Source organism: Canis lupus, chromosome 24, assembly GCF_048164855.1.
Source record: "Canis lupus baileyi chromosome 24, mCanLup2.hap1, whole genome shotgun sequence".
NCBI classification, from domain to species: Eukaryota; Metazoa; Chordata; class Mammalia; order Carnivora; family Canidae; genus Canis; species Canis lupus.
Genome location: NC_132861.1, coordinates 40,698,993 through 40,724,341, shown reverse-complemented (window position 1 = coordinate 40,724,341; position 25,349 = coordinate 40,698,993). Strand labels below are relative to the sequence as shown.

Below are 25,349 nucleotides of genomic sequence, written 5' to 3'. Positions count from 1 at the left end.
CAGAAACTGGACCTCTATGGTGTGCATCATTGAGCTAGCTTGCTCTCTGGCTCCCTGTGGGTTGGACCAATGGGAAGGACTGGTAGTAGACTGAGTTGGAGGAGGAGAATGGGGCCAGGGATCTCTTTTACGGCAACTCCCTTGCCAAGTGGCAGTAGATTGGCTACATCACTCTGCCAAAGGCCATAGTGTTCCCAGGCAGTCCTATCCATACACATTCCCCATGGTCTAGTAACACATTTCTCTACTCAGGTAAAGAGGTGGGACAGCTCCCCAGAGCTGTTCATCCCTGTGTGATCCAGCCCTTCTCTGTTTCTATAAACCCCATCTGTACTACTTGTAGAGAAAGAAATATATTTATTAAAAACTCTTCAATTACATCATTTGAAAGAACCATCTGTTTCTGTCAAAACCCTAACATGGCATGCGTATGGCCTATTAGAATTAAGTCCAAGCAGCCTTTTTACAGAGTTCTAAAAATAAATCATAAGCTTTGCATCAGCTCCAATTTACTTTTTCTGTATTCTCAACAAGCTACCTATATTTCTCAAACCTTGGCTGCAGTTTAAGTGAACCATTTAATGTTCTAATGAAAGTATATTTGCTATTGTTAGCATCCTTGTAATGGTTTTAAAAAGGCAGATTTTATTGCTTCGATGAAAGGAAAAAGCTAAATGGCCATGGACTAGAGTTATAAAAGCACTGATGTCCAACTATTTCCAAAATACATGATTGAATTAGACCTGCTAGCCTTTAAGCCAATCCAAGCATCTGCTTCAGATGGTGGGCAAAGAGTGTTTCCTTCATGGCTATATTATAAGCAGGGGTTGGCTTATGGAAAATTTTCAATAAATCTTTATGTGTTGAATTTATGAAGAAATCGAAGCTCATTTCATCTTCTGATATTACTGAAAAGGAGAAGTTAAAAGTTTAAAGTCTGATAGCTACTTCAAATTCTTTAAAGTTTCTTTTAAAATTAAATTATATCTGAGATATAACTACATATCTATAAGTATTATTACATTAGTAACTGAGAAAAAATTTAATTGAGCTGTTATGTTTAGGGGGTTAGATTTCATACCTCAACTTTGATTTCCAGAATGGAATATAGAATCTTACACCTGAAAGAGTTCTGTGAGAATTCTAGCCTAATAGGCATCCTTTAGACTTAGAAAATTGAGATCAACGTAATCTGAATGAATCATCCACAACTGATACACAACTCTTTTGAAATGTAAATACTTCCTAGTTTTATAAGCAAATGTAAGGTTTTGGGTTTTGATATAGATTTTCCAGAAAATTCCAGCTGTCCCACCGATGAAGCACTCAGAATATGCTCTGAAAAGTAAGTTCCACCCCTGTCAAAATTAACTGAAGCTACTAGCCTATAATCTTCTGCAAGGAAAGGAGCAAGGGAACAGGGAATTAGCTTGACAGCCTCACTTCTCAGGATCTGCACAGCATTGGCTGATTTTTGGTTGATCCTTAGTTGGATTCTCAAACTTTAAAGGCTGATCAAATCCAAGTGAACCACTATCAAGTAAGTTGGGGTTTCCAGATAAGATGAGAGCCATACCATTTTTTCTTTCATCGATAATGTAAAGTGCATCAATTTCTTTAGCTGGTAAATTAACAAATATAATTCAACTTTTTTCAACCAACTTTTGTTGAAGATAGAGCAGTTTTCTTCGGAATAAGTTATAGTTATGGACCTCAATGGCCTTAAAATCTGGACAAAGGCTTGTTGTTGGAGAAGGTCATCAGGAGAAAGTGAGTGCCAGTTGACTTGAAAGGTATACTCAGGCAATAGAAGACTCCTCATCACCTTCCCTGTCTTTAAAATAAACTTCCTGCCATCTATTCCCATGCCAGTAGCCATTTCAAGAATGTAGCCTTGAGAGAGAAAAATGTTGTTAAGGCCATCTGGACTGTATACGTGACTGAACCCCATTAAGGCCTCTTATAAACTATTCAGATTCTGACTGGCAGGTGCAGAAGTTTCCATGTCTTACAGCTGCCCAAGGCAAGGCTCTGATGTCAATTCCCTTGTGTATTGAAACTGCCACCTAACAACCTGGAGTGGTCTACCTGTTTCTTCCAACTCTCCCTGCCCTCATTGTACAGGGGCCAGTCTCAGATTTCACCAAGAACTCTTGAGGTTGTGAACCAACAGCTTGAGACAAGTAAGCAAATAATAGTTCTTCAATTTCTGTAAGTGGGGATGGATTTGATCACGTTTACCTGAGTAAACCAGAATGGAAATCATGAAGTAGTCAATATTTGAGTTAAATAACAATTCACCACAATAGGAAAATACAGGAAGAGATCTTAGATTATTTTGTAACTAGTGGAAGAAAAGATCGACAAAGGATGATGGGACTAGCCTGGGGAGAGCCCTGCAAAAATTTACAGATAATCATTTAGTTTGTAATGACTCTTTAGAAATACTTTTAAATATGGAAATGACATATTGTAGATATAACTTAAATGATCCAAACTGAGCTGAATCAAATGGAAAAAAAAATGTTAAGTTACCAAAATGAAATAGAAGCATATGGAACAAGGCACATGCTGGGATTATTATCATTTTTGGTTCTGCCAAAATGAGTAGCTATGCCAAATATTTTTGAGAACCATACATTTTGCTAGCTTTATTGGTGTCTGATTTGAACCCAAAATGATCAGCAAAAGTCATTTTAAACTTTTATTTAGATCTGCAAGGCCCAAAACAAAACAAACAAAAGAAATTTAAGACGTAGAAATTGTAATCCTAGTACAATAAAAATACATAAAGAAAGAAAACATTTCTTAGGTAAATAGTCAAGAAAATAATCAGATTTGTGCTTACCTTTCATTAGCTACTTCTTTTTCAATAAAAAAATATTGTCTGCTTTTGCCAGTCCATTTCAGGAATAAGAAGACTATACCCCTCTCTCATGGTAGGGAAATCTAGTTTTTGCGGTAAGAGCTCACTATATATAAATATACCCAAGGGACAACATTCTATTGCTACTTTGTTAAACTACTTTGAAATAGTTCAAATATCATCTGAAATGGAATATAATTTCTAAACCGTTTTAGGTCATCTGTCTTTTCCACATTTCTTTTATAAACTAAATATTATGATTTGCTAATATAGTATATATTAATCTATATAACATATGGTACTGGAAAAGCACTTCTACTAATAGGAATATTTGCAAGAGATACATTTCTGATTACTTTTGTTCAAAAATCCTAATAAACTCTTTTGGCCTATTGCATTGAATTCAAAATTCAATTTACTTCTTCTTATCGTCTCAAGAAGTAAAACTGTTACTTTTGCTTCTGGCTTAACTTGTAGAATCAGCTTTCCTAAGCTAAAATCATCATTATTTTCCTGTAAGCATAGCCTAAAGGCCTATATTAGTATTGGATTCCATATCTCACTACTGAGATGTAGGTGGTATGAATTATTTTTGAAGTAGAAAAAAAGCTGCTAAGATGGGCTGATGACCATTGTCTTAAATATCACTTTCCCAACATCAAGGGTTACACCTGGAAACTGTTCATCATAGCCAAAAAGTCAAGGCCTCCTTGGGATGTGGCTCATCAGAATGACTAATACAAAGTCATTTTTCTCATAAATCTGCCTATTTTCCCACCATCTGTTATTTGCATTTTTCCAGAAAGTTAAAAAAAAAAAAAACAACCTTACTGATGGAATGTTTTGATCCAACTGCAGTTAAATTCACATGGTTTACTGTTTTAGTTCCCAAGATGACATTTCAGCCAAGCCTACAGTAAGATATTGCATCAGAAGATCTATCATGTGAATTCCAGGTGAGACATCTAGAGGCAAAAGGGGGAAATGCTTAAGAATTCAACCATTACTAATATTTTGCATCAAATCAATGTTGAGTTAAAAAACAAACAAAAAGGTTGAGTTTAAAAAAAAAAAAAAAAGAAACCTAACAGTCTGTGTACCTACCACTGAATGTTAGCTCATAAACTTTCACATGCTTTAATTTCCAGCAAGCTAGACTTATGTGGTTAACAGTTTTCTTTGATTTGCAATGATTTGTATAGTTGTTGTTGTCTTTTTACTGTCAACACCAAAGGAAATGTTGTTTTTTTTTTATTTTAAGAAGATATATATAGAATACATGCTGTGTATTATGTCTGGACATGAGACATTGATGACATTTGGCATAGACAAATGCCTGCTCAAATCTATTAACCTAAATAATGTTTTATTTAAGCCAAAAGCCCATATGATGTTTGTAAGAAAACAAATAAAACATGATTCATTCTGCTATGTATGAGGCACTCTGCTAGGCACTGGGTGTGCAGTGGTAAGAAAGGCAGGAATAGTCCCTGCCCTTATGGAGCTCATAGTCTACTGTGGAGAAATCAAAATTTTAAAAATCAACAGTAAAAGGATGCATAATAATTACAAATTATAAGTGCTATATTAAGTGCAGTGAAGTAATGAAAAGTATAAACTCGTGGCACATTAGAAACTCATTGATGGAGGTGACTTTGAACATCATCTAGTGATCAAACACAGTTTTTCAGAGTTAAAGAATATAATATCTAATGGAAAAGAAGTTTGTCTAAGATCTACATACAGAGAGTATGTGGCATATTTCGGATTAGACACAGAGAAAATTTAAAATGATTAAATTTACCAAAACGAAATAATATGATGGCAAGTTAAAATGTTGCCCTAGCTTTGCTGGGGAGTGATGAGATTAGAAAAAGGAGTAGAAGAAAAGATTCTTCTTGATTTACAAATGCCAAAGAAGAAGTGAAGTTGGAGATTGTTTTAAGGATGTTGGAACACTCAGGCTAAGTTACACTGTGATGACAAACAATCCTAAGTTTCAGTATGTTACAACAAAAAGGCCTATTTCTTTCTCATGTTCTGTGCCCTGTTCTGCTCCAATTCATCTTCACTTCTGGGAATGAGGCTAACAGGGAAGGCTTCCTTTTTTTTCTTTTAAGATTTTATTTATTCATTTGAGAGACACACACAGAGAGAGAATGAGCAAGGGAGGGAGGGAGAGGGAGAAGCAGTCTCCTAGCTGAGCAGAGAGTCTGACATGGGGCTCCATCCCAGGACCCTGGGATCATGACCCGAGCAGAAGGCAGACACTTAACTGACTGAGCCACCCAGACTCCCTACTTCTAGCTGATTGTGATGGCAGAGGGAAGAGAAAATTTGTTGAACCATGTGTTGGCTCTCGAAGCTTGCACTCAGAAATGTCACATGTTATCTCTGCTCACAAGGAGAGCCCAGGTTTCATCAGAGTATAGCTTCCCTACCAGCAGGAGAACCAAATACAGGTGAATAATAAATACAACCTACCACATGCATGGATTACATATGTTTTTCATATAAAGACTCTAAAAGATGCAATATTTTAGTGACAGTCCTGGCAATTTATCTGGATTAATTCTTGATTTAACAGTTTTTTACTCCCTCAGCTTGTATCTACTTTCTTCTGGAAATATCTCACTTCTTTTTTAGTGGGGCACTCTCCTCCTCTATTCTTAGCTCATGGTATGAGTCCCGCTCCCATCTTTTTTTAAAAAAATTTTTTATTTAAATACAATTTAGTTACTATATAGTGTATTATTAGTTTCAGGGGTAGAATTTGTGATTCATCAGTTACATATAACACCCAGTGTTGATTACATCACATGTCCTCCTTAAAACCCATCACCCATTAGCTCATCTACCCACCTACCTCCCCTCCAGCAACCCTGAGTTTGTTTCCAAGAGTTAAGAGTGTCTTATAGTTTGCCTCCCTCTCTGTTTTCATCTTATTTTATTTTTCATTCTCTCTCCCTATGTTCATCTATTTTGTTGCTTAAATTCCATGTGTGAGTGAAATTCTATGTATTTGTCTTTCACTGACTTATTTTGCTTAGCATAATACCCTCTGGTTCTATCCACGTCATTGTAAATGGCACAATTTCATTCTTTTTGAGGGCTGAGTAATATTCCACTATGTATACCACATCTTCTTTGTCCATTAATCTTTTGATGGATATCTGAGCTCTTTCCATATTTTGGCTCCTGTAGACAGTGTTGCTATAAACATTGAAGTGCATATGACCCTTGGAATCACTATGCTTGTATCCTTTGGGTAAATACCAAGTAGTGTAACTGCTGGGTCATAGGGTAGTTCTACTTTTAATTTTTTGAGGAACCTCCATACTGTTTTCCAAAGTGGCTGCACCAGTTTGCATGAAATGCCCACTCCATGACAGATATAAGCCAATTATTGCTTTCTATCTTGCCAGCCATAATGATTAGGTTACAAGTAGGGACTAATTCTCTAGCTGGTCTCATTAAAGCAAAGCACCATGCCTCTGTGGGGGCCATAGGTGGATGGCCATGTGGAAGGAAAGTTTATTTCTTGCTAGTCTCAGACCTCACCTTGTTCATACTCAGAGCTTAGAACAAATATAGCCCAACTTGGGGAGGAGGCAAATGATATGAGATATGCAGGATGGTCAGATCCCTTGTGACAATATCTGAGCTCCTGAACAAAGCTGCTCATGAAGATGGCCCTCAGTTATTAAGATAATTTTCTATTATTGAGATCATTTTAATTGTTGTTGCAACTGATTTGTTTTGGGCTTTCAATACTTGAAAATATGTAATAAATATTTCGAGCAACTCACTCTGTCTGAATCAATGCTTCCTCTTCTGCTAAATAACAGGGGTGGGGCTAGCTGGATTAGATAGTAATTCGCATTCTATGATTCATAATCTAAGGTACTGGGTGCTATGGTTGAGTCCCTAGCACAGGACCAATAATGTTTGTATCTAATTGGGATTGTACACTCAGCATTTGTCTTAGTGTTTTAATCAGAATGACTCTCATTTCATAGTATTGCAATTTGGTCCAATGGCATAGACACTTTGCAGATACCTCTTTAGGACTCACAAATTAAGTCTGCTGGTATGGTTTCAGTCTTTGAAACATTATTTTAAAAAGTCCCAAGATTTAGCCCCTTCAAAAGTTGTCTCTTCCCCTAGTAGAGTCCATGTGGTTCGCTGTCCTCCATCAACAATGTCTCTGTTGCACTTGGGTTATTTTCTAGTTCCCCACTTTGTGGTTTCAAGCAGCAAATGCTCAAAACACTTTCTGATATTCTCAGCATTGTCATTTTGCTGTAGGTACCTGAAGAGTGATCTACTGGAGTCCTTTATTTTCCATAAAACTCAGTTTTTTTCAACTATTTGGCCTAATTCCAGAAAACTTGAGAACATGTTGGGAAAAATAAAGAATCACTTACTAATTTTTCACTCTAAATTGGAAATCAGAATTGGTCCAGATAGGTCCCACAGGTCATACTCGAACCTTGAATGTTACTTTATTTTTTGTGAAGTCAGGTTAAGACCCACCAAATCCTTGAAAACAGGATCATGAAAAAAAAAAAAAAAAAAAAAAAAGCCTCCTAGGGCCTTCACCATTTTAAGCAACAAATAGATTTCTGTGTTATCAGAGATTGGTCCAATAAAAGTATTTATGTTTGTTTGTAGAATACCTAAAAAATTACCCTGTGATTTCTCTCCAAGCATATTTTATTAAGATTATTTTCAATTTCATAATAGCACAATCTGTAATACACAGAGGAAAGTTTTCAGTTTTCTAGGGGAAAGATTAGATTTAGGGATTCTGAGATTCCATAACAGGGAAGCTTGGTCATCTTGATTCAAAAACGAAATCTAAGTCATAATGACACATTGATGAGTCCGTAAACAATGTTATAAAGTTGTAATGAAAGACTTCAAATTTTAAGCAGTGGTTTTGTAACTACATGAGGAAACACTAAAGCTCCATAACATATTATATACAAATCTGGTACTGATTCAATTCCACAAACAACACTGAGCTCTTAATACATATAAAGTACCATGCTAAGTATGATAGGGACAGGCAAACAGATGAAATCAAATCTTTTTTTAAAAAATATTTTATTTATTTATTCATGAGAGACCGGGGGTGGGGGTAGGGGGCAGAGACACAGGCAGAGGGAGAAGCAGAAATGGAACTCGATCCAGGATCCCAGGATCTTGCCCTGAGCCAAAGGCAGACGCTCTACTGCTGAGCCACCCAGGTGTCCCGAAATCAAATCTTTATACTCCATAAATTGGTGCTGTCTTAGATAAAGCAAACATAGTTACATATGGAAGGGCTTTACAGTAGAATAGGTCTCACATGATAAAGGAAAGAGATGAGAAAATATTTCCTGGAGGAAATAAATTTTGAAGCAGGTTTTGTGAAGCTTGAAGTAATAATATTAAAAGTGATAATGATGACGATTGATGGTGATAAACAGAACAAAAGCAGAAACAGCACAAACAATAAGAAATGTTCACTAAGGCATTACAGATTCTATTAACAATCTTATAAAGATCATGTGATTTAAACCTCAGCTGCATTAAGAGAAGGTATCATCTCAGTTTAGGCACAACCCGCTGTGGCTTCAATGACATGTCTCTGGCCACACAGCTGTAGTAGAGGAGTCAGGATTCAAACCCAGGTTTATCTTACTGTGGATATCTTCTGCATGTCCCACACTCACCCTGTTATGTATTTAGGATCTCCAAAAGAGGGAACTCAGTCTGGCTCACTCTGTTCTAGGCTACTGCTCCAACATTCAAAACTGAGCTGCATTATACCAACAATGCTGATGAGATACTGGTGACCCAACAAGGACCAAGGTGTTATGAGGACTAACTGACTTGGTCACAGAGCCAGAGTGGTTCCAGGCCCCCTGAAGCCCATTGCAGGTAAGACATTTATTCTGTGCACAACTGGTAGCCTGTGCTCCTTGACCCTCTTCACTCCAAGCCAGGTGAATTAAGAGTCAACTAGTGATGAATGTCCCACCAAATGATGCTGAGTCCATTAGTTTCAATGCCTTAGGTTACAGGAAGGAAGCAGAAAAAAAGTTGCCATATTCTCTGAGGTGATACGACCCGTGTTAGAACATGAATTCCATTGAAACTGTGATGTCTTGAAGTTCTCCTCAGAGTTCTGATGTGTGAACAATAAAATCCTTAAAGAATAGATATTACAGATTGTGGCTGTAATTTAGGTATGTCTTTGGGGACATTTTATTTTAAGGAATATCCTTGCAATAATGTTGTTGCACCATAGAACCCTGATTGGAATTTTAAGAGAATAATCGACTTTTTAGCCTAAGGATTTTCATCAAAATAAAATCTAGAAGCTGTCATGAAGAATCACAGCATTTGATTTTGTTCTCTGAAGATACTAACGTTTGATGGATCCCCCATGGGGACTCACCTTGTTTATTGATTGCTGAAACTTGAAGGTCTTTTGGTATTTGGTGTTATTTTTATGTGATTCTATTTTTTTATCATTTAATTGTTTCAGCCTAGAATTTGCCTGTGGGCCTTTGAGTTGTGACAAAACAGCTGGTACATGACAAGTTGCCAGAGTTAACTTGCCTGTCACACTTCATTTCCAACTGTGACACCAATGATGAACACAACTCTAGTTTTAAATGGACCCATTTTTTTTTAGCCTCAGAAAATTGTCTTCATGCTTTTGAGCTGTTAAGAGGCAAAGAACATATCCACACTAACCTATACCTAATTCGTCATCTTGTTTGTGCTTGTTTTGTGTTGCTTTTCATGATTTACCAAAAGGTCATATAAATTAAAAATACAGGTCCGAGAAGCATATGAAGAATGAAACACAATTGTGAGTAACTGCATGGAAAATAAGGCAGATATTAAGGGTAAAAAGATGGACACCTCATCTAATAATTCCCAGGACAAGGAAAAATTGTAATAAATGGAGAAAAATATTTGTGCATTATAAAGTAGATAGTGTATAAGCTCTAAAAAAAGGTGACAAAATTTTAATGGCAATTTGTATTAACATACTCATTTTCTTATTTAAATCAAAGATTGTCACACATGACATCTTAAAAATAACCAAGTGCATGATATTCCTCACTCATCTTTAAAGATTAAAGTTCAAAATTTCCAATATTGGGCAGCCCAGGTGGGTCAGAGGTTTAGCGCCACCTTCAGCCCAGGGCGTGACCCTGGAGACCTGGGATCGAGTCCCACGTTGGGTTCCCTGCATGGAGCCTGCTTCTCCCTCTGCCTGTGTCTCTGCTTCTCTCTCTCTCTGTTTCTCATGAATAAATAAATAAGATATTATAAAAAAACCAAAATTTCCAATATTATACTTTTGTTTTCTGGGAATAAAACACCTAAATATATTCTTCTTTATTTTTAATATGAAGTAAAACTTCTATAAGAATGTGATGGAAAAATATGTATTTTATATAAAAAAATACTCTCCTCACTACATAAGGCTAAAAAGATAGATTATATTTGAGCCAACATGGTAATGAAGTAAAATAAATTGAGTGATGTAGAAACAGAAAAAAGAGGAAAGGACAATAACTAAATTACAAGAAAACAAAAGAAAAATTGAAAGAGATAAAAACATGATTAAACGTATCAGTGATTTTAAAATATTGTAACTCTTTTTTGCCACAGGTTTGCCGCCAGAACACAGGTATTGTGAAAACCATCACTAAACCTAAACCAAAGTGGGAAAGGAAATGACTCACATCAACATCGTTGTCATTGGACACGTAGATTCGGGCAAGTCTACCACTACTGGCCATCTGATCTACAAATGCGGTGGGATCGACAGAAGAACTATCGAAAAATTTGAGAAGGAGGCTGCTGAGATGGGAAAAGGCTCCTTCAAGTATGCCTGGGTCTTGGATAAACCGAAAGCTGAACGTGAACATGGTATCACCATTGATATCTCCCTGTGGAAATTCGAGACCAGCAAGTATTATGTGACCATCATTGATGCCCCAGGACACAGAGACTTTATCAAAATCATGATTACAGGCACATCTCAGGCTGACTGTGCTGTCCTGATTGCTGCTGCTGGTGTTGGTGAATTTGAAGCAGGTATCTCCAAGAAGCGTGCCCTTCTGGCTTACACACTGGGTGTAAAACAACTAATTGTTGGTGTTAACAAAATGGTTCCACTGAACCACCCTACAGCCAGAAGAGATACGAGGAAATCGTTAAGGAAGTCAGCACCTACATTAAGAAAATTGGCTACAACCCCGACACAGTAGCATTTGTGCCAATTTCTGGTTGGAATGGTGACAACATGCTGGAGCCAAGTGCTAACATGCCTTGGTTCAAGGGATGGAAAGTCACCCGTAAAGATGGGAATGCCAGTGGAACCACACTGCTTGAAGTCCTGGATTGCATTCTGCCACCAACTCGTCCAACTGATAAGCCCTTGCGTCAGCCTCTCCAAGACGTCTACAAAATTGGTGGTATTGGTACTGTCCCAGTGGGTCGAGTGGAGACTGGTGTTCTTAAGCCTGGCATGGTGGTCACCTTTGCTCCAGTCAATGTTACAACTGAAGTCAAGTCTGTTGAAATGCACCATGAAGCTTTGAGTGAGGCTCTTCCTGGGGACAATGTGGGCTTCAATGTCAAGAACGTATCTGTCAAAGATGTTCGTCGTGGCAACGTGACTGGTGACAGCAAAAATGACCCACCAATGGAAGCAGCTGGCTTCACAGCTCAGGTGATTATCCTGAACCATCCAGGCCAAATCAGTGCTGGATATGCACCTGTGCTGGATTGTCACACAGTCACATTGCTTGCAAGTTTGCTGAGCTGAAGGAGAAGATAGATCATCGTTCTGGAAAGAAGCTGGAAGATGGTCCCAAGTTCTTGAAATCTGGGGATGCTGCCATTGTTGATATGGTTCCTGGCAAACCTATGTGTGTTGAGAGCTTCTCTGACTATCCTCCTCTGGGCCGTTTTGCTGTTCGTGACATGAGACAGACGGTTGCTGTCGGTGTCATCGAAGCAGTGGACAAGAAGGCAGCTGGATCTGGCAAAGTCACCAAGTCTGCCCAGAAAGCTCAGAAGGCTAAATGAATATTATCCCCAATACCTGCCACCCCAGTCTTAATCAGTGGTGGAAGAACGGTCTCAGAACTCTTTGTGTCAATTGGCCATTTAAGTTTAATAGTAAAAGACTGGTTAATGATAACAATGCATCGTAAAACCTTCAGAAGGAAAGAAGAATGTTTTGTGGACCATTTTTTTTTTTTGTGCGTGTGTGGCAGTTTTAAGTTATTAGTTTTTAAAATCAGTACTTTTTAATGGAAACAACTTGACCAAAAATCTGTCACAGAATTTTGAGACCCATTAAAACAAAAGTTTAATGAAAAAATAAATAAATAAAATATTGTAACTATTTGGCTCATACTTCATGTTAAAAGCTTAGAACACATAAATTCAATAATAAAGCAAACCCCTCATTGCTATTTATAAGGAATGTGGCTAACCTAAAGTGGTCCCCAAGTAAAAACAATAATAAAGTAAAGAAGACACAATAGGCACAGAAAGGAAAAAAATAAAAGAATCATGAGAGAAATTAGAGAAAATGTTCAATCATCAAAAGTGTTTGCTGATCCTCACAAAAAGCACATAGCCATGACCATTTATGTTCTGATAATATAAAATCAAAATGAGAGGTTTATGTGATTTGTCCTAAATCACAGGGTGTGTAAATGACGGGACAAGAAATCAAACCACATTTCCTGTAGTTAAAACCTAGTGTTCTTTCCATGTAAATCAGGTTTTCAAAGCATGGCTAGTGAGGGCACCCAGAAATGAAAAACACGCCTTTCACATGAATGCATGGATGCACCACCTTTAGGCTTCATGTGTAATGGGTCCAGCAACCTGTTAAAATTTTCAGATATTGAAAAGACTATGGTGGGCTCCAGTGCAAAGTATGAAAAGTTGGCCTCAGGAGCCCTTTCGCCTTTCTTCTCCTGAGTCTTCTGATGACCTCTCCAAAAGTCTTCCCCCCTCTCTTCCCATCACCAGGGTCTCTTGGCTGTCTCAGGGTGCCCCTTTTTGGCACCCTCACTGCATCCTCCCCTTTGCCCTCACTCCATGAAGAGCCTTTCTAACGCTTTGCTCTGCTCTAGCACGTCTAGTCCTGGAGGCACTGTTAGAGCTGCATTGACAGATGGTTCTGCACTGCTTTTGATCCTCTGCAGATTCAAGACTCCTTATCCTCATGAGAAGGTACAAAGGAAAACCTGAAAGCTGGGAAGAGAGAAAACAACATCCCTGGGGGAGCCCACAGAGGGACCTCACCTTTCCTAGCTCAGTATATTAGAAAACAAAAGAAAACAAAAATGAAGTGCCCCTCACTTCATCCTCCGAATGTTCCAATAGGTCATGCTTTCAGAATCCAAAATAGTAACTCCTACCATCCCAAACCCCTTAACTGTTTAAGTTTGCATTATTTATTTCTAACATTATATTATATATTTATTGTTTTGAATTGTGTATCTCCTATAGAATACACATTACGTAAGGGCAGGGATTGTGTCTGTTTTGTTCACTATGTCCCCAGCACATCAGCACAGAGTAGAGGCTCAATACTTGGCAGGAAGAGAGGGAAGGAGAAGGGAAGGAGGGAGGAAGGAAGGAGGAGGGGGAGGGAAGGAAGAAAATGAAATGAAACAAAATGAAAGAATATAGTAATTCTTATTTTTACATGTTTCTCTAGAACAAGAGAAAGTTTCATGCTTCCACATAAAATGATCCCTATATTCCTATAGTATTTTACCATGCTGTTTTTTTTTTTTAATTTTTTTATAAGTAAATTCGTTTTACATTTGAATATCTTTCTGAATACTCACCTAAAAAGAAATCAAAACTAAATTAGTTCTTTAGTTGAGGTATAGCTACCCTTACTCAGCAATCAGTTTCTTTTTATGCATTTCATATTATAATGCCAAAGAACATTTCCAGAAGTAAATTAACTCGAAACACTATAATCACTGGTATTTTTCTGCCAGATGTAGAAGCAGGCACTAAGACATCCTTATACTCCAGGTAAGTTGTGTTCATGGCATATAAGTTTATATAAAAACACATTGCCTCTGTATATGGGATCAAGGAAGCATGACATTAGGCAGGTAGCCTCCAAGCTGGTTTTTTTAGCTATCTGTAAATGATGGTAAACTTGAATTTTTATGAAGAGAGAAGTTAAATTGTTGAGATTTTTATATCAGAAAGTCTTCCAGATAATACTAAATATATTTAGCTAGTTCTTTTATGAAGAGAATTCAGATACTTTAAGAAACGATCCAACTAGTTTTCTCAATATCTTTATTGAATACCTAATGTCAGTAAATAATAACTTATTTCTACTGGAGCACGCCTTCATTAACGGATGCTATTTACCTTGCCTATGTAGGCTAAATAATATATCATCTATTATGATCAGATAAAGTCCTCTCAATTCATGCATCTCTCCAAACTTGTTCTTTAAGTTAACACATAATGAAGAAAATAAAATGTTAGAAATCTCCGGGAGGGTAATCATATATAAATTCAGGGGAGATGGAAGAGAGCCTTGAGCTCCAGATCAGGAAGTCAGGCCCCTTACCATGAGAACTTCAGCTTGTGAGACTCTGAGCAGAGATCACATCTAGGTTGTTCCTTGACTTGTGACCTACTGAAACACTGAGATTATAAATGGGTGCCTAGGGATGCCTGGGTGGCTCACTCACTGGTTGAGCATCTACCTTTGACTCAGATCATGATCCGAGGTCCTGGGATAAAGTCTGCCTCTCTCTGTATGTCTCATGAATAAATAAATAAAATCTTTTTTATAAATAAATAAATAAATAAATAAATAAATAAATAAATAAATACCTAAGCCACTAACTTGGTTGTATTTTGTTATGCAGTGACAAATAACTAATACAGATCATTAACCATATTATTTAAAATACATTGCATGTATAGGTTGAACCATGTGAAATTTTGGGTGTTTGACCATTTTTGACACTCAAAATAATGGCCATTTCATAGAGTCCAGTGAATCCTTATGTGGATTACTTGATTCTTTGTAGTTATAGGACTAAGACTCTCAGCAGCGAGGGGACATCGGGAGTTGCCTGCCACATGAACTACCCGTGAGAGGTCATGACCATATGACTACATGACCTCTCACGGGTAGTTCATGTGGCAGTTTTGTTTCTGTAGAACTAGCAGGACAATCTCTGACTTCTTCCATATTCAACCTCAAGATCCTCTTTTAAAGGAATTGCCTGATGAGGTCAGGCCTGCTTAAGATAATCTCCCTTTTGATAGACTAAAAGTAAACTAGCTAGAAATTTTAATTAAATCTGCAAAATCTCTTCACTTTTGCTGTTATGTACGTTAGAAGCAAGTTACAGGTCTACCCTCCAGGAGAGAGGACTAAGTAAGAGTGTATGTCATAATTTTTTTTGTATGTCTTAATTTTAAATTATTCTCACATACGAATTAGGGAATCTGTTAATAAGATGTGGCTAAGAATATCGCTTGTAATCTATTATCCAGAAGGTCAAAGTCTCTCTACTTCTCTGTTTCTGTCTTTGTATCTTTTTTTCATTGTCTAGATACTATTTATCTTAGTTTGTAAATTCCAAGCAGTAGATTTTCCCTTATACAATTTTGTTAATTGTAGATCATTCTCACTCTTTACCTATTCCTTTTTCACTATCATAAAGTCTGTATCAATTTTATCATTGAGATATGTTACTTTTGCCAGTATACCTTCCACTAAATACCTGGGGCTACTTATTTATGTCCAGAAATATTTTGTCTATTTACATAATTATTAGTTTTTACATTTTTGTTCAAATTGCCTTGGAATCCTGGACTTCTTAATTAATTTATTTATTCAAAAATAAATAAATGTAGTGTCAGATTGTGATAAGAATTATGGGAAACCAGTTCCCATGATGAGGGTTTCCAAGAGTGATAATGGCTGGAAGTTGCCTTGTAATTTTAGTGCATTCAAGAAGGGTCTAGCTAGGAAGAGCACATTTGAGCAACGATCTGCAGCAGGAGAGGGATTATATTAGTCTACTACACAGAGAGGGGAATTAAATTAGAATGAAAAATACAGTGCAAATTCCTTAAGTAAGAATTGGCCTGGAAACTTTGAGGGGCTGCAAGCAAGACCCAGAGTGTGGCTAGAGCAAGGGAGCTAAGGAAGATTCCTAGCACCTGAGAGGGGTGATGGAGGTGATGTGTGTTGAGACTGTGTACTGAACTCCTGATGAACTCTCTGATGGCGGGCAACAGCAATACCAGTTAATCCACATCATTTTCTTGTGAGTAGTGGTATCACTACTTGTCTAAATTTGTTCTACACCTGTTTCTTGAGGCTATGGTGATTTACTTCTGCTTTTGCAGTTTTATTTCAAGAACATATTATTTACTCCTCCTCCTCCCTCCACTCTCCTGCCCCCCTCCTCCTATTCTCTTTCATGTGTGTGTGTGGGGGGGTGCGTATGTTAAGATGACAGAAAGGGGACATATGTTTCCAGAGGACTTCTACATGCAAAACACTATACTAGATATTTTTCATGAATTAGAATAATTATTAGGTTATCACAATATTAGAGATGCACCACCCAAGAGTCAGAAAGGCACACGAGCAGCCTACAGATGCAGAGTAGAATTGCAAATTCAGATTCGTCTCACTTTGAAATCCGTGATGCTAAAATGTTTGAAGGAGGAATCACCGAATAAGGAAAGCTAACTTTATATGTATAGCTACACATTTCCATGAATGCATATTCATGCTATATATAAATACAAAGATACATGCATTCATAAAATGTCTGTAAGATAAGGTATAAACTAAAGACATTGTGAGATTAAAATGAGACTTGGTAGGAAAGTCAGATGAATCCCAAATAAGGAATAAGACAAATAATAAAAGCGATTAACTAGACAGCTAAACAAAAACTAGAAAAGATTATTTTTACAACATCAGCAGTCTGAAATAAAGGGAGCTCCAGCGATGTGGATGAGAGAGATTAAGAGAATGAGAGTGGAGGATTTCTCACAAGATTACCTCTGAGAGACAGAAGTGTAGTTTCCAGAATCAGCAGGGTAGTAGAGGTGCTCAAGGTGGGTGTGGAGGGAGGGCTGTGGGATGAAAAGGGAAAGAATACAGAGATCCTAAAATGCCACAAAACAAGTCACTGAAACTGGCTCCACACATGCTCCAGAGGATCTTGACCACTGGGTAAAACCATGGAAGTCTGCTTGAGCTGTGTTTACTGGAATATTCTGAACATTATGACCTTTCTAAGTGAATGTCAGGTGTCAGTGGCATTTCTTCCAGCTGAGGACCGCATCTGGATTTGATCATTACCATTCTGGGGCAGTGAGCACTACCTGGTGTTTGCTACTTATTACCCTTTCGTTGGGATTCCAAAATACCATGGGGGAAATTTTCTTCAGCTCTACATGTAGCACGTCAAGACGTAGGGATCTGTCTATTCATCTGTCTATTCACTAAGAATCTGACAAGAAGCTTTTCATAAAACCCAAATGGAAGGCCTACAGTATTGTGGTGGCAGGGAATGCATTCACGGAGTGTACTTTCCTGGTTTGTTTAAAGAAAATGAAACTGTCTGCCTCCAGGGAGCCTGAGATTGTGGTGGTGATTGTGGCTTCCGAGAACAATGATCAGGGCGCCACAGTTACCATGATGCAGGAATCAGCAAGCCTGAGAAGAAAGCACTACCTTTCTATGAGGGAAAGAAAAAAAGAAAAAAAAAAACAAAAACCGATCCTGGCAATGAAGGTTGTTAACACTGGAACCAGATCTTAAATGATATGATATAAGCTGTTCCAGTGGAGGTCTTTATAAACAAAACAGAGTTTAATATACCCAGGAGACTAAAGGTGTGGCTCTGCATACGATAAACTATAAATTAGTTGACCATTGCAGGCTTTTTCCATGGCCAATTTATATTTAATTACTGATAACATAAAAACCCAAATTAATGGATATGATGAGCCACTTTTGCTCATTGCATTGATCTTGCTTATGGCTCCCAGTTGCCTAAAATTTACAGTTATATTTCCTCAGCCTGGACTCACATCCTAACTCATTTTTCCCAAGGCCTGGCTATACCTATTCACTCTATACTAACATTACTAGGGACCTACAATTCGGTCCTCATATTTGTATATTCATATGTTGAGTCTTGGTGGCATTAGCTATTCACTGACTACTTCACAGTATTTTTTTTAAGATTTATTTATTCAAAAGCGAGAGAAAGAGTGAGAGAGCAGGGGGGAGGGGCAGATGGAGAGGGAGAAGAGCAGATTCCTCACTGAGCGGGATGTGCCCTACGTGGGGCTGGATACCAGGACTCCGAGATCATGACCTGAGCCAAAACCAAGAGTCTGATCCTTAACCAACTGAGCCACCCAGGCGCCCCGCGACTTCACAATATCGTCTCATCTTCCATTCTCTTCTCTTTATACTTCAGGTCCCAAATTCCAGGTTACTTCCTTAAAATAATTTCTAATTCCCCACTGTTTGTAGGTTTGTATAACCCTTCTCATTTACATCATTTATTTTTATTGTGTATTGTAGATAGCCTCACACCACTCTTGATAATGAATTACACAAAGGCAAAGACTACATTTTGCTCCCCATCAATCATTCTATAATAGCCACAATGCATATACAAAAGCATATAACATCATAAGTATTTTGAAATTAGGAACTAATTATATATGTGCATTCAATACACTTTACTGCAAAATCTTTTCCAACCTACCTCTGCATGGTCCACGTCAGTTGGCTGGTGAGTCATGGATTCCACCATGTAAGTGTCCCTTGACTCTTAATTTTCTAATCTCATTGTCTAAGCCAAGACTCCCATAATTTTTACCTACATTTTTGAAAGAGTCTCCTAACTAGTTTCCATGGCTTCAGGGCATCGCCTTTTCAACATATCTCATACGAGGTAACCACAGGTATTTTTAGTGATTTAGGTATATCACGTTCTTGCTCAACAACAAACAGCAGCAGCAGCAGATGACAACCTTGATGTGCTCTCAGGAGATATTCACCCAAGATATGAAGAATGTTAGTGGTTGGGGACACAATGAACTGAAAGTGGAAACCAGTACTGCTGATAATCAGTGAGAATAAGGATGGGCCTCCTGATGACCAGACTGCAACATGCCCATGAGAGGACAAACATCGCTCAAACAGGACACAGACAAGACCGCAAACATGACTAAACATTCCCCTCCTCTGACCAGTAGTAGGGATTACTGCTTCTTTTCCATTACAACTCTAACCCAGCTTCCATCTTCCCACCTCAGGGATACCAAGTCACGAACTTGCCCCTGCTACTTACAGCATCCAGTTCAGAAGTGACTCTGGTTACCTTGATTCCTCCCTAAACTCACCAGGCACAAAGTCCAAGTCCCATAAAAAGTCCATCCTTAACTCCCTTCAGGGTCACCCCCAAGTTTGCTGAGGCAGCACAGATAATAGATCTGCCCTCGTTGGGCTCTGGGAGTGCCCCTAGGGGACACACTAAGAACTTTGCAATTATAGATTATAACCCCCCTCCCCCATCCCAGTAACTTCTCTTTCCCAGAATGAAGATCACCGTCAATGATGAGAGGCAGATAATACTGATGAGAAAATGTTACTCATGGGTCTTGTTTGGAGGAAAAAGGGTTGTAGGTCAGTAAATCTACGGAAATAGTAAGCAAGGTGTTTAAGACACTGCTTCCTCTATCTAAAAATCACCTTCCTATCCTCTTAATAGATTCTCACACCAAAAATATACCTTCCTCCAAACACATCATGCACTTCCTTGTTATGTGTTACTGCTATGCCCATTCTTTAATTTACCAATTCCATTAGCCATTCTCTACGTGATAAATCTCTATGAGCTTAAAGCCCAGACCAACTGTCATTTCTTCTGGGAAACTGTCACCAGTTCCAACATTCAGAATTAATCACCTCTTCTAGGCTCCCATAAGTCTTGAACTTGTATTAAACTTGATTGCGTACATATTCATCTCCCTCTCTGTATCATGAGCCCTTTGGGTTTTATGAGTCTATTTTTTTTTCATGCCCAACCCAGTTTCTTGAAAGCAGAGCAGCTCAAAACACATATAATTGATTCGTTTTAGAGGTGCTGACCCATGTAAACAAATTCTCAAGAAACTTCTTAATAATCCAGGATCCTAAGTTAACATTACAACCTAACAGTCACATCTGGTTTAAAAACCAGGGGTGGTAACTTCTCAAGCCATTTTTAAAGGGCAAGTTTCCTGAGGAGGCCAAATTATAGATCCAAATATTACCACTGAGCACCAAATTACAAAGGAGATGGAATTTTCTAGAACGGTTCCAAGAAGTTGTGTGGTATTCTAATGCACAGTAGTCTCCCATTCAGGAATATTGCTACAGAAATAACTGCTATAGTCAGCAAGAACCAGAGTATCTGTTTTCTTAAGAAAATTAGTTATAATGTTTTTACTTTTTGGTCCCCCACCACTTTTAAAGTCTGAATACATTAGGTTGTTGAACAACACAGATCTTCCCCTTTTTTTCATCAAAAACTGTCAAATATCATCAATCCTATGTGGTCCAAAAAAAAAAAAAAAAGTTGTATCTCCTACCTCCAAACTGTGCTGTGATGGGTGAATGGATTTGGTTGTACCTTCCTTTAGTTTCATTCTACTCTGTATGACATGCTGCCATCATGAAGATTGGACTTGGTTGTCCATCTCGTTAACAACAGATATACACATCACTGCTTAAGGAGAATTCTTCCTGCAAATGGCAAATCCTAACCATTGGCTATTTATTTCTACAGGTTTCAAACTGCGAGCAATGTTTTCTTGGCCTTGGCCTTGGCCTTCACTGCATTACGACTAAAACCCCAAGACTGACGAAAGTACAGTCATCCTTAGAGATTTATCGTACAGCTTCTGATCTATGGATATATCATTAAAGCTTAGAAGTGGGATCCAACTATGGTGCACGATGCACTTTGTTGCTGTGAATCTCTCTCAATCACTGCAAGCATAAAATAGTCTTTTTCTAAAATATCACATCAGGGTTTTTCTGATTAACAATCATTTCACAAGTATGGTGATCTCACAGCATGAAAACTGAGAACAGAGTTGAAGGCAGTTCTCATGGTACTAATTGAACATGGCTGATATCATCAATATTTTAAAAATCTTTTTTTCTAATAATATTTTTAACATTAAAGAGTAAAATTTAACTGTTGTAGGTTTTATTTCCAAATTTTACCACCTGGGAAATACTACTACCTTGGAAATCAATTACCATCTAAGGAAATTGATTACAGTTTGGTATCTAACACTTATTGATTTTTTTTCCTCCTAGAAATATTTGGCTCAGGCATTTCACTTTATTTTTCCATTAGTTATAGCCACAAGTTGAAGGTGACAACATAGTTTGCATAAGCAAGTGAGCTGGTTAAATGACCAGGGAGCTCTAAGTCACATGTTGATGGAAAAAATAAGAATATATAATTCAATGATAGAAGGTGTGATTCTTAATTAGTGTGCTACCTACAAGACACATAAGTATTTTTTTAGCCTCAAACATTTAAGGTTTTTGGAAGAGAATGCTAGCTCTTTTAAATACAATTTTTGAAGAATAGTTTTAGATTTATTTAAAACTTGCAAAGAGAGTACAGGGTTCCCACATACTTCACACCCAGTTTTCTCTATTACTAATACATTACATTAGTATTAGACATTGGTCATAAATTATGAATCAATATTGATGCATTGCGGGATCCCTGGGTAGCGCAGCGGTTTAGCGCCTGCCTTTGGCCCAGGGCGCGATCCTGGGGACCTGGGATCGAATCCCACATCAGGCTCCCGGTGCATGGAGCCTGCTTCTCTCTCTGCCTCTCTCTCTCTCTCTCTCTCTCTCTCTGTGTGACTATCATAGGTAAATAAAAATTAAAAAAAATATTGATGCATTGCTATTCACTATAGTTTATTCAGATTTCCCTAGTACTTTACTTGATGTCTTCTTCTGTTCATCCAGATATCACATTACATTTGCTCATTGTGATCATGCCTCCTTAGGCTTTCCTTCACTGTGACAGTTTCTAGGACTTTACTTGTTTTTTTTTTTTTTCTTTTTAGATTTAACTTACTTTAATTTAAAAAATTTTCAACTTTGAGTATGGTCAGCACACGATGCTATATTAGTGTCAGGGGCACAAATAGTGATTCAACTTCTCTATACATCATGCTATGCTATGTAGCTACCATCTGTCATCATGCAATGCTAGAATTTTCCTTACTTTTGATGACCTTGACAGTTTTGAGAAATACTGGTGGGATATTTTGTAGAATGTCCCTCGATTGGGATTTGTCTGTTGTGGTTCTGATGATTAGGCTGCTGTATGTGGGGAATAAGACCACAAAGATACGTGCCATTCACATCATGACATATCAAGGGTATGTACTATTAACTCAACTTATCCTTGTTGAGTTAACCTTGATCTCCTGACTGAAGTATAGTTTGTCATATCTCTCATATTAAAGTTACTCTTTTATCTCTTTCTATATTGCACTCTTTAGAAAAAAGTCACTATGTGAAGCCTACACTTAAAAGGGTAGGAAGTAGGTGAGGGGGTCTCCTTGAGTGCAGAGTATCCACATACATTACTTAGAATTCTCCTGCATAGGAGATTTACTTTCTCTCATTTATTTATTTTTCCCATATAATTAAATAATTGGTCTAGACTCATGGCTATTTACTTTTGCATTGTCTGTAATCCAGCACTGATTTATTCATTTTCTTGCTAAAATTGTTCCAGCCTTGGCCATTGGAAGCTCTTTCCACTAGCTCCTATGTCCCTTTGACATATCCCCATTCAGTTATTTTTTAAGCAGTTCATTTTTTGGCACGTCATTTTTAGGACCCAGCTCATCTCATAGATTCTCTGACTTAGCCCTAGAATCAGCCATTTCTCAAATTCCCCAGTTTTTTTTGTTGTTGTTGAGAAAGGTGTTGGAAACAAAGATGTGGGCACCATGTATGTTCATTGTTCTTGGGATATAGTTGTTGTTAGGCCCTTTTAGCTGGAAGAGCCAGGAAATATAAGCACTTATACTATCTTATGTACTTTGCAAATCTGTAAGTATTTCTGTATGTATTTATCTGTATTTCTATTAAGCTAAATATATTTATACTGATATCTCTAACTCTAACTCATTAACACATGGCTCATTTTAGCTTCCTTCCCTTGTTCATCTGTAACTTCCACTCTAGCATGAGAAAATTGACTCCCACCATTCAACTTCCATTTAGTTAATGGTTTACTTCCAGAATAAATGTATAATGTTTCAAAAATGCTAACTGATATCTCCATGGGAAACAACTTTACCAAATTAAGTTCCTTGCTTATACACATTTTCTTTAGTTTTTGTTTTAGTCTCCATTCATTTTCAAAGCTACTTACTATCTTTTCCCCTAACCTCTTCTGAGAAGTTATTTGATACATTTGTAACATAATTCCATATTTTTGTCACAGTAACTTTCATCCTGGAATTTCCTGACATGCTAAGTGGCATTTTAAATATTATATATTAAGGTTCATTTTTTTTTTTGCTGCACAAATGCCTAGTTTCATGTGCCCAGTGGAATGTTACCCTACAAAATAGTTTCACTACCTTAAAAAGTCTCCTATATTCAACTATCCCTCTTCCCTAGAGCCCTGGCAACCTCTGATATGTTTATTGTTTCTATACTTTCATCTCTCCCAGAATGTCACATAAATGAAATCATATAGTATACAGTATACATTACATCCTGTAAAGCTATATTATATATAGTGTGTATTTTAAGTCCTTTCTTTCTGATTTCTTTAGTTTAGCAACATGCTTTTAGGATTCATCCATGTTTTTGAATAGCTTGGTAGCTCATTTATTTTTTATTACTAAAATGTATTCTATTACATGGATATATCCCAGTTTGTTTATTCATTTACTTACTGAAAACCATTTTGGTTTTGGTTTGGTTTTCTGAAAACCATTTTGAGTAAAACTGCTATAAACATTTGTGTATAGGATTTTGTTTGAGCATAAGTTTTCAGACCATTAAGTAGAAACTTAAGAGGATAATTTCTGGATCATAATTATGTTTCATCATGTAAGAAACTGCCAAACTCTTTTCCAAAGTGACTGTCCCATTTTTGCATTTTACCAGAAATGGGAGTTGCACCAGGAATGAGAGTTCTTTTTGTTCTACATCTTTGCCAGGAATTATTATTGTCAAGTTTGTGATTTAAGCCATTCCAATAGGTACATTATGGCATTTCATTGTTCTGCTGATGTGATTTTCTCTAATGACAAATGATATTGAACATTTTTTTCACATGATTGGTATCTGTATATCATCTTTGGTGAAGTATCTGTTCAGATATCTTACTCACATATTAAACTGGATTGTGTGTTTTCTTATTGTTGGGTTTAAGAGATCTTTATATATTTCAGTTACTGTTCCAGGTCTACATTTTGTTAATATTTTCTCCTAGGCTGTGACTTATCTTCTGATTCTCAAAACAGTGTCTTACGTGGATGTGAATGTTTAAATCTAATAAAGTCTCAATTATCAATTCCTTATTTAATGATTAGTGATTTTTTGTATCTAACAACTCACTGCCATATCCAAAGTCATCAGATTTTTATCTTAAGTTTTTTCTAAACCATTTAGTTTTTAAATTTACATATGTGATCCAGTTAATTTTTGCAGAATGTGCAAAAGCCATGTCGAAGTTCTTCTTCTTCTTTCCTCCTTTTTCTTTTCTTTTCTTTTCTTTTCTTTTCTTTTCTTTTCTTTTCTTTTTTTCTTTTTTCTTTTCTTTTCTTTTCTTTCTTTTCTTTTCCTTTTTATTTTTCTTCTTCATCTTCTTTTTCATCTTCATCTTCTTCTTTCTTCTTCTTCTTCTTCTTCTTTCTTCTTCTTCTTCTTCTTCTTCTTCTTCTTCTTCTTCTTCTTCTTCTTCTTCCTCTTCCTCTTCCTCTTCCTCTTCTTCTTCTTCTTCTTCTTCTTCTTCTTCCTCTTCCTCTTCCTCTTCTTCTTCCTCTTCTTCTTTTTTGCATGTGGACCTCCAGTAGTTCCACCACTATTTGAAAATAACTATCCTTTCTCTATTGAATTGCCTTTGCTGCCTCTGTCAAAAATCATTTGAATACATTTGCTTGAGTCTATTTGTTGGATTCCATCAATTAAGTGTGTATTGATTCAACAGTACCACTCTGTCTTGATTATTGTAGTTTTATAGTATGTCTTGAAATTGAGTACTTTAAGTCCTTCAACTTTGTTCTTTTCCAGCATTGTGCTTGCTATCTCAGGTTCTTTGCCTTTCCATATACATTTCAGAATTATTTTGTTTAT

General features: G+C 37.1%; 1 pseudogene; it reads right to left on the bottom strand.

Moving 5' to 3' along the window:
• Nucleotides 1–1,439: 1,439 nt before the first annotated feature.
• The window catches only part of LOC140616374 (small ribosomal subunit protein eS4, X isoform-like), a 31,572-nt pseudogene continuing 7,662 nt past the window's right edge, over nucleotides 1,440–25,349 (bottom strand).